A 15506-nucleotide genomic window follows, 5' to 3' on the forward strand; every position below is an offset into this window, starting at 1 on the left:
GCCCGGCCACCAGACGCTCGCCTTCGAGCCCCGCCTCCAGGCCTGGCTCCAAAGGGGGCCCCGGTGACCCGCGTCCGGGCGAGGGAAATCTGGTTCCATATATATTTATCGTCATAAGGGGCTTTTTGAGCCGTGCTTTGTCTGGCCCCTCACCTAGGACCCGTTTGCCATGGGTGACCCTACCAGGAGCATGAAGCCCCAGACAACATGGCTCCTAGGATCATAGGGGCACGCAAACCCCTCCACCACGATAAGGTGACAACTCATGGAGGGGACGGAGGAGGATGACTTTGAAAAAGCAGCATTGAGCGCCGCCAGCGTTTGTCGGCCGCCACCTCGCCAACCGACATAGATGAAGACATTGGGGCAATGTCGGCACTTGGTCGAATGAAAGAGAGCCCATTTGTTACAGCTGATCGTTATCCGTCCGGCCTCAAGGCAGCGACTCGGACACTAACAGTGTCAGCGTAGCCAAGTCAGCGTAGAGCGCCTGTTTTCCGGGCTCAGGTTCATCATGTCTGATCAGCGCGGCGCAATGAAAGCTGACTTGGTTTATGCGATTTTGTTCCTAATTACAAACTCAAGTCGTTGAATTGAAACTTGAAAGTATGTGTTTATTGTATTTTTTTATATGTTTAATAAACCAAAAAGCCATCACAAAACTGTTGTAATTATTTAGATTGTGATCTAAATTAGCCTTGAATAAAGACTAAGCAGTCACATGAATTAACAGAAAAAATGGACAGCCGGACTCGGACTCGGTGCAAAAATCCGACCGAGTCCACAGCCCTGGTGCCTACGTCCTCGGTGCATTTGTTGATGTAGGCTGACACAGTCATGGCGTACTCATCAATGTCGATCTGATTGTCATATGTTTCTGCTGATCTGAACATGTCCCAGTCAGAGCACTCAAAGCAGTCCTGGAGCACCTCCATGGCCCCCTCAGACCACACCCTCACCTGCTTCACTGTAGGTTTTGCTCTGATCAGCAGGCGCCTGTAAGGAGGGATTAGCATTACAGGTAGGTGGTCTGAAGAGCCGAGGTGGGGGCAGGGGGCTGCTCTGAATGCATCTCTCATTTTTGTATAGACCAAGTCCATAGTGTTCTCTCCCTGAGTTGAAAAATCCACGTGTTGGTAAAAATGAGGGAGAATAGTCTTCATGTTAGCTTGGTTGAAGTCCCCAGCAATGATGAAAACACCTTCTGTGTGCGTGGATTGCATCTCACTGATTTTACAAGTTGTCGTAAATGAGCTAAACAGTCAAAGCCAGAATGATGGTAGACAAAGTCCTACACTGATCCCGTCACAATTGCTAAACGTGATAGCAGAATTAAACAACCAAGCTAACGGTAGCAGCGGGCGTAACAGTCCTGATATTCCTGCTCAACTGTTAAACATGATCCAAAATCTAAATATGCAGCCTCTGATTGACCCAATGACCGTTAACCCTATCGATCATGAGATAGATGCTTCTGTGATAACTGGTAACATACCACCACCATTTCAGCCTAACAACTGTTCTGTTATAAATCGATCATGAGATAGATGTGATTGATGACAGTGCACCAGCGTTTCAAGACATACCCCACCAATCTAACAAGAGTGCTTCTGTAATAACTGATCAGCGTGGCGGTTCTGTTGTAGTTAATAGACCGCATTTCAATAATATTCAGGTAAGGCGGCATTTGAATATACCATCACAAACAAACAGCAATGATTTTGCAACCTTTTACCTCCAGATTGAGGAAAAAATAGATGACGTCTTGCGAGAGGTTGATGTCCGAACACAACCAGGTGACGTGATTCAAGTCGAGTTAGTGGCTGGAAATGATAGGGCTCACGTTTACCAGCAAAAGAGCGACATAAACAGTATCCGAGATAATATATTGGTTCTGCTTGAACGTCTAGCTCAATCAAATGTAGAGCTTCTGGCTGATGAGAATTTAGAGCTTATTGTCCAAATAGTCACCCCAATACGTGGCGGAATGCGTTGTCGACTGGTGAACAGTACCAACAAAGAAATTTTGAAGCGGAAAAAACGACACTTGCACATACCTCGTAATAAGGACAACAATCTATGCTTTGCTCTCTCACTAACCTATCTGCTAAATGACACGCTAACATCAAAACAGGCCGTAAGGCAGTGGCACCCCTGGGGGCGGTGCTGGGGGCGGTGGGAAGATCTGGGGGGGCGGTGAGGAAGAAAGGGGCGGTAGAGGGGGTGGCAGTCCGAAGTCGAAGTCAGAAGTTTGAACGTTTGACAAAAAAAATGTCTGACTGCTATCAAGTGCTGTGGAACAAGGTCAAGATGTACTTTATTGCCTTCCCAACATCATATTTAGTAGAACGGGGCTTCAGTGCAGTCGCCTTGCTTCTTTCCAAGCAAAGAAACCGACTGAAAATTACTGACCGCGGGGATCTACGACTTCTTCTTAGTGAGTTCCAGCCTGATGTTGAGAAGCTTATGTCCCTGCACCAAGCACGTCCATCCCATTAATATTAAGTGTGAGACAATGAAGGTTACTGGTGGAATGTTTATTTACCATTCTATGTTGCTGAAACAGTTAAAACTGCTAAAAAATAAATTGGTTTACTAAATTGGGTTTTATTTGTGAAATACACATTTGTGTTTAACCTTTCTCTTTTCAAATTGCAGCATACCAAATATCAAGAAAGAGGTGTTTGTTTCTATATGTGTCTGGGGGGGCGCTAGGAATTCACTGGGGAGCCAAGGGGGCGCCAGCCTGCAAAAGTTTGGGAACCATTGCTGTAAGGCAAACCAGGCTTTTACATCAGAGTGTGCGTTTAGATTGTCAAACACCTGTGAGTCTGGGCGATGTACATAAATTTGAAAAAGTTCTCAGACGGAAAATAACTGTAATATACCGAAAAGAAGACAACCACCCCATGACTTTCTTCGCCACACATTACCCTAAAACAGACAGACACTTTATTAGTCTTACACCTCAAGAATCATTACTACGGCGTGAAAGCTATAGAGACATTTGTGGGGCATGCATATTTTTGCAGACACTGCTACAGAGGCCATGAAAATTGGCGACTCCATCAGTGTGAGGGGCACTGTAACATTTGTCTCGATCCTCGTTGTAAACAACGACGATTTAAACATGTTGTCTGCCCCGATTGTAACAAAACTTGTCATAATCAGGAATGCTTTGCCAAACATAAAGAGTTTCGAGCGACGGATTGTGTGAGCAACTCCACTTCATACAAAAAGTGCTTCCAATGTGGCCTCCAATATTATGTGAAAGCTGATGGTACCGGTGTTAAACATCGTTGCCCCGTTAAAAGATGCGCCATGTGTGATGAGGTGATGATGCCTTGCTGAACCCGCACATGTGCTACATACAGCCCATCAAGCCTCAACCACCTTGTAAAAATGTAGTCTACTATGATTTTGAAACTTATGTAGATGCATATGGTTTACACAAACCCTTTCTTATCTGCTGTAAATCAAATAGACTAGCGAAACAGTAGTTTGGCACAGACGGTGTTGACAAATTCCTCACATTTTTTCGAAACACCCGGTTTAAACAAACGACATTTGTTGCACATAATGCAAGAGGCTTTGATTCAAAGTCAAAGTCAAAGTCAGCTTTATTGTCAATCTCTCCACGTCACAACACACAAAGAGACCGAAATTACGTTTTCTCTATCCCACGGTGACGAGACATATTACACAATAGACATACAAGTAAGCATGGTTGCGCAGAGTGCTACAACCTCTCTAATATATGTCCAACAACAAAACGCCCCTTTCAGGAGAGATTTGACAACACCCAAAAGAAAATTCAGGAACTACAGCTTAAACAAGATGTGCAACTTGTAATTATGTGGGAGCACGAATGGTTGCAAATGAAAAAATTGAACATAGAGGTTAGGGAATTCCTGAAGAAAAACAAATTTCCTACACCGCTTAAGGCTGAGGCAGGCTCTTTTCGGAGGTCGAACAAACACATTTGTTTTAAGATACACGGCAGAAGCTGATGAGAGGGTGTTGTACGTTGATGTCACATCATTATATCCTTTCATTAATAGTACAGGCATCTACTCTGTTGGTCATCCAACGATTATCCACGGTGATTTTAAAGACCCAAGACTGTATTTCGGCTTCATAAGCGCCACCGTCAAGCCGCCTCGTGGTTTGTATTTCCCTGTTTTACCTTTCAAAACAGCTAAAGGTAAACTCGTCTTCACACTGTCGTACATGCGCTGAGCATAACAACCAGCAGACAGCTTGTACGCATAATGATGAGCAAGGATCGTTAACAGGTGTTTGGACAACTCCTGAATTTGTTAAGGCACTTGATCTTGGCTACACTGTTGCTGATATTACGGAAGTATGGCATTACACAAGAGCGAGCGACACAATTTTCCATGATTACATGCAAACATTTCTAAAAGGTAAACAGGAATCTTCAGGCTCTCCAGCGGATGCGGTCAGTCAAGCTGATAGTGCTGGTGCTTCCGGTGCATTTCAAAATACATTTACGGTTTGCTTCCGAACGACAAATAACCATGTTGTATTCTTCTTTTCATAGAAAACAGTTCTTATGTCATAAAAACAATTCTGAGGGCAGAACACTCCCCGTCTGGCATGTAATGCCACTAACCTTTGAAACTACTTCCCTTTTTCTCAGTCCACTTTTAATCCGCCTTTTCCATGAGAAGGACCACTTCAGAAATGGGCCGCAGGTAAGTCTTCGAGGTGCCATGGGATGATGTTTTCACCTCAACCTTTCGGACCCTTCCATCGCTGCTCTCGGAGGTGGATATGACCATAGCCATCGGCCAATCATTCCTTGGCACTTGAGTTTGCTTTAGCAGCACAATGTCCCCAGGTTGAAGGTCGCGGTGTGTCCTGTGCCATTTACATCTTTGATGAAGAGTGCTCAGGTACTCACTTCTCCAACGGTTCCAGAATTCGTTCGCCAGCGCCTGCACTTGCCTCCACTGGCCTCCCAGAAGGTCTTTCCCGGCAAACTCGCCCGGAGGAGCAAGCAGGCCTGGCTTTTGTGTCAGTAGCATGGAAGGAGACAGCAAGACTGAAGCAGAGGGGTCTGATGAAATAGGTACCAACGGCCTGGCGTTGATTATCGCCGACACTTCCGCCATCAGCGTGCACAGGACCTCATGAGTATGTTTGTTCTGCAGAAGCATGGAATCTAATATTCTTCGTGCCACCCCAATCATGCGTTCCCACACACCTCCCATATGTGAAGCGTGTGGTGGGTTGAACACCCACATGCAGTCTTTGCTGTGGAGATAATTGAAGATCTTGTTCTGTTTTTCATGTGAGGGCCTCATCCCTAGTTCTGCACTAGCAGCCACGAAATTCGTCCCTCTGTCTGACCTTAGCTGCTTTGCTGGGCCCCTGACGGCAAAGAATCTCCGTAGCGCATTTATGCAACGGGCAGTATCCATTGATTCAATAATTTCAATGTGTACTCCTCTGGTGCACATACATGTGAACAGAATGGCCCATCTTTTGCTTTCTGCCGCACCTCCACGAGTGCGTCGGGTCACCACTGTCCACGGTCCAAATACATCCAGCCCCACATAGCTGAAGGGTGGAGAGGTGTCGAGTCGCTCCGGAGGGAGGTCAGCCATTTTCTGCACTTCCACCTTCCCTCTCAGTTTACGGCATGTCACACAGTGATAGAGAACAGAGCTGACCCCCCTCTCGCCAGCGACAATCCATAGTCCAGCTGCCCTGATGGCTCCCTCTGTGAATTGTCGCCCCTGGTGCTTTACCTCTGCGTGATGGTGTTCCACAAGCAGCCTGGTGACATGGTTTTGCTTCGGGAGGATGATTGGGTGTTTTATCTCTGAGTCAAGAGAAGCATGCCTGAGGCGCCCTCCGACCCCCAGCAGGCCCTCACACATGTAGGGGTCCAGGGTCAAGATCTGACTTGAGTTAGAGACCTCTCTGTGTGCTTTGAGAGCAGCGTATTCATCTGGATATGCATCTCTCTGGACAGTCTCTAGTATGAGTCTCTTGGCTGCTGCAAGCTCCTCAGGAGTGCGAGGTCCGCCGCACTGATGCCAGCCTTTGCATGCATGCTGCGGTGTGTCTGTTGAGTCTGAGGTGGCGATTGACTTGTGAGAATGCATCTGATGTATCAGAAAGGAAACTGCTCTCAGCAAGGAGCTCCATTTTGAAAAACGCTGGAATCTTGAAGAGGTAAGTGGCTTGGTTTCGATGTGCGTAAGTAAAGCTGTCACTTGCGGTCTGACCTCCACATCTTTCCCAGGCTCTATCAGATCAAACTGAATGTGCTTATCCAGCTTAGGAGTCTTGTGAATAAAGTCGGGTCCTACGAACCACATTGTGTCCATCAACTGTGATGCAGGTACTGGCCTGGTGGCTAAGTCAGCGGGGTTATGTTCCGACGGAACATAATGCCACTTCTCAGGAGAGGTTATTTGGCGAATACGATGCACACGATTGTGCACGTACACAAAGAAGCGTCTTGAGTCATTATAGATGTATCCAAGGACCACCTTGCTGTCGGAGTAGAATTTCACAGCGTCTGGTTTGTAGTCCAGTTCACTCAAGATCAACTCTGCCAGCTCAACAGCCAGGACGGCACCACAGAGCTCGAGTCGTGGGATCGTAGCCTCCGGCTGTGGTGACAGTCTAGCCTTCCCCATCACAAATCCCACTTTGCAATCGCCCTCCTTACTGACTGCTCTTAAGTATGCAACCACCCCTATGGCCCAGTTAGATGCGTCACAAAAACACACTCAGTTCGGTGTACCTTGGCTCCGAGAGTGACATTGAAACATAGCAGCGGGGCACATGGAGGCTGCTCAGCTCTTTGAGTGATGATTCCCATGTTTCCCACGTGCTCGCCTTTTCGTCAGGGAGTGGAGTGTCCCAATCCTGGACCCCACTGGACAGCTCTCGCAGCAGCAGCCTGCCTTTGATGGTCACTGGGGCGGCCAGACCCAGTGGGTCGAAGACGCTGTTGACAACTGACAGCACCCCACGGCGAGTATAAGGCTTATCAGCAATGGCTACCTTAAAGGTGAGCATGTCTGTGTTAATGTCCCAGCATAAACCTAGGCTCCTCTGCGCAGGGAGAGTATCATCATCCTGCCCCAGCTCTCTAATGCCAGAGGCCAGCTTTTCAGGTTCGAATGCTTTCATCACAGTGATACTGTTCGTTGCTATTTTGTGCAGCTTCAAATTAGACTCGGCGAGTGAGGCACAGGTACGTTTCAGCAGGTCTATGGCAGCAGACTCGGTCCATCATCAACGTAGAAATGTCTATGCACAAAATGTGTTGTGTCATTGCCATACCTTGCTTCACCTTTCTTAGCCGCACGTCGTAGTCCATAGATGGCTACTCCAGGCGATGGGCTGTTGCTGAAGACGTGTACCCGCATGCGGTACTCTTGAACCTCTTTAGACAGGTCATTGTCTTTGTGCCACAGAAATCTGAGGTAATCTCTGTGCTCATGCCTCACCAGAAATCCATAAAACATCTGCTGGATGTCCGCAGTGACAGCAATGAGATCTTTCCTGAAACGCAGCAGCACGCCAAGCAGAGTGTTATTCAAGTCGGGCCCTGTGAGAAGCACTGAGTTGAGGGAGAGGCCGTTCAGTTGGGCGCTTGAGTCAAACACGACCCGTATTTGCCCAGGCTTCTGGGGGTGGTACACACCAAAAAAGGGCAGGTACCAGCATTCTTTTGCGTCGTCAATGGATGAGGCAATCTCTGCATGGTTGTTTTCAAAAAGCTTTTCCATGAAGGAGGAAAACTGCTCTTTCATCTCAGCGTTTCTTCTCAAAGTGCGCCGTAGAGAGCTGAGACGAGACAGGGCTTGCGCTCTGTTATTTGGGAGCCGAGGGTGAGGCGACTTAAATGGTAGGGGAGCTACCCAGTTATTCCTTTCATCCTGAGTGACTTCATTTTTTATTATTTTCAAGAAGAATTCGCCTTCAAAGGACATGGCACACTTGTTGTCGCTGTCTGTTTGTTGGAAAACAGTCTGCCCGAGCTGATCCTCGACTGGCAATGCTTTCAACGTAGGTGTAGTGTGGCCATGCTTGTCCTCCCCGCCGTAGCATGGTCTCTCTTTCACACAGATGTTGTTTTGGCAAGGAACAAGAAGTGACGGACGTCCATTTTGAAGCACATGAGTTTTGAAGATGCTCAGGGTTGGCTTGTGGCCGTTGTCCAGGCAGACTTCGCCTATAACGACCCAGCCTAAGTCCAGGCGCTGGGCAAAGGGTGCATTATGAGGACCATTGACTTGATCTCTCACTTTGTGTGCACGTATCATATCTCTCCCCAACAGGATCATCATCTCTGCATCAGGATCCAGCTTGGGAATGAGAGGAGCGAGATGTTTCAAGTGCGCGTGTGCGAGGGTTACCTCATGAGTTGGAATCTCAGATTTGTTACCGTTTTTTTCCGTGTATAGTGCGCCCCCATGTATAGTACGCACCCCTAAAAATGGCATGCTGATGCTGGAAAAAAGCTTGTACCCATGTATAATACGCACCCAATTTTTATGAATTTTTTTTAAAATTTTTTTAAATTTATTTATTTTATTTTATTTTTTTTTAAGTCCCAATGATCGTCACACACGCAGGGAGGCAATGGGTCCCATTTTTATAGTCTTTGGTATGGTCTTAACTAGGCTGGATGTAATTTTTTTTGTTGGCGTTGATTTCTCCGACTGCCCGTAAACGCACCACCGCGCTTCGTGCGCGCACGGGACAGCAAACGAGCAGGTGATCGAGCAAGCCTTGGCTGATACGAGAGCATTGCGGTCGCATGGAGCGTGTTTGAAGTGAACAGCAGAGAAGAAAGGAACAAGGCAAAGTGTTGTGAAATAAAATATTACCTGTAATACGGATTTAGGTAGAGAACTGAACTCTCGCTCTTTATATAGCTGACGTGTCTTGCGCATCTGTAATGGCGGCCTCCGTATAATATCCGGTTTGCGTGTGTGTGCGTGTGTGCGCGTGTGTGCGAGAGCGAGAGAGAGCGAGCGAGACAGCGCGAGAGAGAACGCTCAACCGTAGCGCGCCGCCGACCGCCCAACTCGATTATTGTGACAGAGCCGTCGCTGAAATTTAGAAGATATTTTTAAAGTCCAGATGTACTTTCTAAAATTTAAGTGGACCTCAGTGCGCACTGCGCAGGGAGCTTAATTTGGTGCAGCGCGCCGGGCGCTCACTGTCGCATTGCTTAAAGAGCGCCTTTGTGTTTTAGGATGAACAGCAGAGACCAAAGGAACAAGGCAAAGTGTTGTGAAATAAAATATTACCTGTAATACGCATTTTGTTATTTGCTGATTGAAACTGCTAATTAAACTGTGAATTGAAACTAATAGGAAGAAAACAACTCTCGCTCTTTATATAGCTGACGTGTCTTGCACATCCGTTCTGTGCATTTTATTTCACAACACTTTGCCTTTCTTCTCTGCTGTTCACTTCAAACACGCTCCATGCGACCGCAATGCTCTCGTATCAGACGCTTGCTCGATCACCTGCTCGTTTGCTGTCCCGTGCGCGCACGGAGCGCGGTGGTGCGTTTATGGGCAGTCGGAGAAATCGACGCCAACAAAAAAAATTACATCCAGCCTAGTTAAGACCATACCAAAGACTATAAAAATGGGACCCATTGCCTCCCTACGTGTGTGACGATCATTGGGACTTAAAAAAAAAAAAAAAAAAAAAAAAAAAATTTTTTTTGTACCCATGTATAATGCGCACCCCAGATTTTAGGACAATAAATTAGTTAAATTTTGCGCACTATACACGGAAAAAAAACGGTAATACAATTTGTTCAGGGTTGGTGGGCCGGATTAAACGGTCCCGTGGGCCGGATGTGGCCTGCGGGCCGTAGTTTGCCCACCCCTGCGATAGACACACAAGTAAACAACGCAATATAAAAAACAAGAAGGCACAAACAATAAATAAGAGTAACAATAAATAATAAATAAATAGATAACACAACGAATAAAAGCCAATGTGCATACAGACAGTAAAAGTACAGTACGCTACGCAGAATGGGGAAGCAAGTTCAGGATCCTGACTGCCTGGAGTATGAAGCTGTTTAAGAGTCTGGTGTTGCGGGAGCGCAGGCTTCTGTACCTCTTCCCAGAGGGCAGAAGCTCGAACAAAGAGTGAGCGGGGTGACTCACATCACTCACAATCGTGGTCGCCTTGCGGGTGAGATGGGAGGTGTAAACGTCCTTCAAGGAGGGGAGCGAAGCACCTATAATCTCACCAGCCGTGTTCACTATGCGCTGCAGGGCCTTCAAGTTGTAGTCAGTGCAGCCGCCACCCCAAACAGCAATACAGCTGGAGCGGACGCTCTCAATGGTGCCGCGGTAAAATGTAATCATGACGGCCGGAGGGGCGCTCGCTCGCCTGAGTTTCCGCAGGAAGTACAGGCGGCGCTGGGCTTTCTTTGTCAGTGATGCGGTGTTGGTGGACCAGGAGAGATCCTCACTGGTGTGCACCCCCAGGAACTTGGCGCTGCTCACTCTCTCCACCACAGCACCGTCGATGGACAGTGGCAGGTGTTGGGTGTGACCCTTCTGGAAGTCCACAACAATCTCCTTGATCATGGCGTTGTCCTCCGATGTCACTGCCCCACGCATCTTTTCAGTGTCCATAAAACTTCAGAGTTTGCCGTTTAAAGTCTGCAAAACTCACTGGGTCATCACTCTGTGAGATGTGAACTGTGAATGGTTTGAATGTTTCAGGAAATCCTTTTAAAACCATCGCCACCAACAGACCGTCACTCGGTGTCTCTCCAGCATTTCTCTAAGCCAGGGCTAGGAAAACTACGGCCCGCGGGCCACATCCGGCCCACGGGACCGTTTAATCCGGCCCGCCAACCCTGAATAAATTGTATTATTAAAAAAAAAATTTGGTCATTTTGCCTGCAATGACTGTGTTTCCCCAGTAGATGGGGAAGCGCTCACCTGCGCATTTACTACCGGAAGCCGTGTCAGAAAGCTTGGTGCACACTCACAAGTGCGTGTACGTACTCAGCACTCGCGCTCTATTTGTATCAGTCCCGAATTTAGAGTGTGGGCTGTGACGACAGCATTCTTGTAATTCGCGCGCTGAGCTTTCAGATACAGTTTTGCGCTAAAGCCACCTACCTAATCCTTCTATTAAAATGAGTCGCCCAAGGAAAAGCAAGGTGGACACAGTGCAGAGTGTTTAAAAAAGAGTGGCCAATTTGGCTCGACGTACGCGACGTGACGTTCAGCCACATCAACATCAACCCGTCACAGATCGAGGTAAACGGACCAACACCAACACCTCTCCTAAGAATTGCCACAACAAATCTTACTCCAGAATATGACGGACTAGCAAAGAAGGGAGACCAACAACACTCTTCCCACTGAAAATGAAGGGGAGGCTCTCAAGTTTATTGTAAAAAAATGCATTTTGAATAGGATTTGTACACAGCAGGGATTGAAACCAGCGACCATTCTCATTTTCAAACAATGCAGGATGCTCAAGGACATTGATGCACCACCTGTTTGCGACTAATCTTAACCTGTAAAGTTCTTAAGGCTTACTTTAAGCAAGTGTTTCCCGGTTCCTCACCTCTGTTACCAGGTGTTTGTGAGTTAAAACTCTGCTCTGATTTTCAGATACCCCTCATCGTGTTGCAGTTTTGATTACTTTATTTGGATGTATGCTTTCACCGATTCTTCAAGATGATATATTTGGTCAGAATCAAAGTCAAAGTCAGCTTTATTGTCAATCCCTTCTTATGTCAAGACACACAAAGAAACCGAAATTCCGTTTCCTCCATCCCTTGGTGACGAGACACAGTACACGATAAACATACAATTAGACGACACAAAATAAAAACAAGAAGGCACAAACAATAAATAATAAATAAATAAAATGAGTGATGAATAAATAATAAACAAATAACCCAATAAATAAGAGGAGCAAAACTGAGCCAGTGTGCGTACAGCAGACAGTAAGCATAGCGCTAAGTACAGGACGCTACGCAGAAAGGGGGGGCAAGTTCAGGATCCTAACAGCCTGGAGTATGAAGCTGTTGGAGAGTCTGGTGGTGCGGAAGCGCACGCTCCTGTATCTCTTCCCAGAGGGCAGAAGCTCAAACAAAGAGTGAGCGGGGTGACTCACATCACTCAGAATCGTGGTCGCCTTGCGGGTGAGATGGGACGTGTAAATGTCCTTCAAGGAGGGGAGCGAAGCACCAATAATCTTACCAGCCGTGTTCACTATGCGCTGCAGGGCCTTCAAGTTGTAGTCAGTGCAGCCGCCACCCCAAACAGCAATACAGCTGGAGAGGACGCTCTCAATGGTGCCGCGGTAAAATGTAGTCATGACGGCCGGAGGAGCGCTCGCTCGCCTGAGTTTCCGCAGGAAGTACAGGCGATGCTGGGCTTTCTTCGCCAGTGATAGTGATGCGGTGTTGGTGGACCAGGAGAGATCCTCACTGATGTGCACCCCCAGGAACTTGGCGCTGCTCACTCTCTCCACCACAGCACCGTCGATGGTCAGCGGCAGGTGTTGGGTGTGACCCTTCCGGAAGTCCACAACAATCTCCTTGGTCTTGTCGACGTTCAGCAGGAAGTTGTTGTCCCTGCACCACGTGGTCAGAAAGTCAACCTCCAGCCTGTATTGAGTCTCGTCCCCCTTGGTGATGAGACCCACCAGAGTCGTGTCGTCAGCAAACTTTACTATACGGTTGTCGCTGTAGGTTGCAGTGCAGTCATGCGTCAGAATGTTTGCCGTTTGATATCATCTCAAAAGATAAACATCTTTCATTAATCCGACCTGCAGGCACTGAAGTGACGGAGACTGTTATTTATAATAACAGTGTCGTATTTTATGAGAATCACTGATAGCAGTTTTTTAGTGATTTTTTTTTTTTTTTTAATGCTGTTGATAAATGCATTTATTTTCAGAAAACTTGTTTGGAATATCCATGCTTTACTACCTACCAAAGGCCAAAATCTTTTATGCAATGACCTTTACAGGTCGGTTATATTACTTCACACAAACACTTTGTCCATCTGCTCCTGGTTCGGCCCTCCGGTCCAAATTTAGAACCCAGTTCGGCCCGCGAGTCAAAAGGTTTGCCCACACCCTGCTCTAGGCTGTGATCACTGTTTCTGCACGGGTGACATACTCAGTCACGCTTTCTCCACTGGCCTTCTGTAAAGTTGTCAGCTCGGTATACAGGCAAATGATCCGAGGCTTACCTCTGCTTGCATAATAGTCTCTCAACATTTTAAGCGCTTTGCGATCATTATCAGCTGCTTCTCGCATGACGAGTGAGAACATTTGTAGTCCAGGAACTGGATTAGCTCCGCATAAGCCTTGGCGTTCTTAGTCTCGTCGTCTTCTTCCTCCTTCAAATCGCCCGTACTCCAGTCGGGTCTTTGAGGATGGTATCTTTCAGTCCTTGCAACATGTGCTCCAAGAACTTCGTCTCCCAAAGTTCGGAATTCTTCTCGTCACCGTTGAAAACCAGCCGGGTCCAGCGACGGCTTGACTCAGCTTGCGTGGTCATAATGTTGCACGTCAACACTCACACGCGTTGCCTCTCTACAAAGTTATCACATAGACGGAAACTTCATTTCCTGGGCCCATAACCTGTTAGCAGACTTATTTAAATAAAATACCGTTTTTTTCCGTGTATAGTGCGCAATATTTACCGTTTTTTTCCGTGTATAGTGCGCCCCCATGTATAGTACGCACCCCTAAAAATGGCATGCTGATGCTGGAAAAAAGCTTGTACCCATGTATAATACGCACCCGATTTTTATGAATTTTTTTTAAAATAATTTTTTTTTTTTTTAAGTCCCAATGATCGTCACACACGCAGGGAGGCAATGGGTCCCATTTTTATAGTCTTTGGTATAGTCTTAACTAGGCTGGATGTAATTTGTTTTGTTGGCGTTGATTTCTCCGACTGCCCGTAAACGCACCACCGCGCTCCGTGCGCATGGAACGTGTTTGAAGTGAACAGCAGAGAAGAAAGGAACAAGGCAAAGTGTTGTGAAATAAAATATTACCTGTAATACAGATTTAGGTAGAGAACTGAACTCTCGCTCTTTATATAGCTGACGTGTCTTGCTCATCCGTTCTGCGCATCTGTAATGGAGGCCTCCGTATGATATCCGGTTTGCGTGTGTGCGAGAGCGAGCGAGAGAGAGAGCGTGCGAGAGAACGCTCAACCGTAGCGCGCCGCCGACCGCCCAACTGCACCGGACTGGTCGATTATTGTGACAGAGCCGTCGCTGAAATTTAGAAGATATTTTTAAAGTCCTGATGTACTTTCTAAAATTTAAGTGGACCTCAGTGCGCACTGCGCAGGGACCTTAATTTGGTGCAGCGCGCCGGGCGCTCACTGTCGCATTGCTTAAAGAGCGCCTTTGTGTTTTAGGATGAACAGCAGAGACGAAAGGAACAAGGCAAAGTGTTGTGAAATAAAATATTACCTGTAATACGCATTTTGTTATTTGCTGATTGAAACTGCTAATTAAACTGTGAATTGAAACTAATAGGAAGAAAACAACTCTCGCTCTTTATATAGCTGACGTGTCTTGCGCATCCGTTCTGTGCATTTTATTTCACAACACTTTGCCTTTCTTCTCTGCTGTTCACTTCAAACACGCTCCATGCGCCCGCAATGCTCTCGTATCAGACGCTTGCTCGATCACCTGCTCGTTTGCTGTCCCGTGCGCGCACGAAGCGCGGTGGTGCGTTTACGGGCAGTCGGAGAAATCAACGCCAACAAAAAAAATTACATCCAGCCTAGTTAAGACCATACCAAAGACTATAAAAATGGGACCCATTGCCTCCCTGCGTGTGTGACGATCATTGGGACTTAAAAAAAAAAAAAAAAAAAAAATTAAAAAAAAAAATTTTTTTTTTTTTTTTGTACCCATGTATAATGCGCACCCCGGATTTTAGGACAATAAATTAGTAAAATTTTGCGCACTATAAATGGAAAAAAACGGTAACTAATTTATTGTCCTAAAATCTGGGGTGCGTATTATACATGGGTACAAAAAAAAATTTTTTTTTTTTTTAATTTATTATTTTTTTTTTTTTAAAAGAAAGTCATGGTACAACAAAACCAACAACAGGACTGACCGACAAAGTCGTGGAACAAAAAGACAGGGTGACATTACCAAAGACAGGAACAGACTGACAGTAACACATGCAATGATCCAACGGTGAGCGAGGGGCAGACAGGACTTAAATACAAAACACGTTACATTGATTGAGGTGACACAGGAAGAGCGGGGTGACGCGAACAGAAACTATGGCAACCTAGACACATAGCAAAACTGGGGACGAGACATGACAAATCTCCCCCGAAATAAAACTCACCTTTCTTCTTGTTTGTTGTCAATCGCGCATCGCATTCAGCCATCCTGCCCAACACACTTAGTAAAAATCATAATTGACGACACATCGTTTGATGCGATGGTGCAATCCTCGAT

Source organism: Syngnathus typhle, linkage group LG8 (assembly GCF_033458585.1).
Source record: "Syngnathus typhle isolate RoL2023-S1 ecotype Sweden linkage group LG8, RoL_Styp_1.0, whole genome shotgun sequence".
Lineage (NCBI taxonomy): Eukaryota > Metazoa > Chordata > Actinopteri > Syngnathiformes > Syngnathidae > Syngnathus > Syngnathus typhle.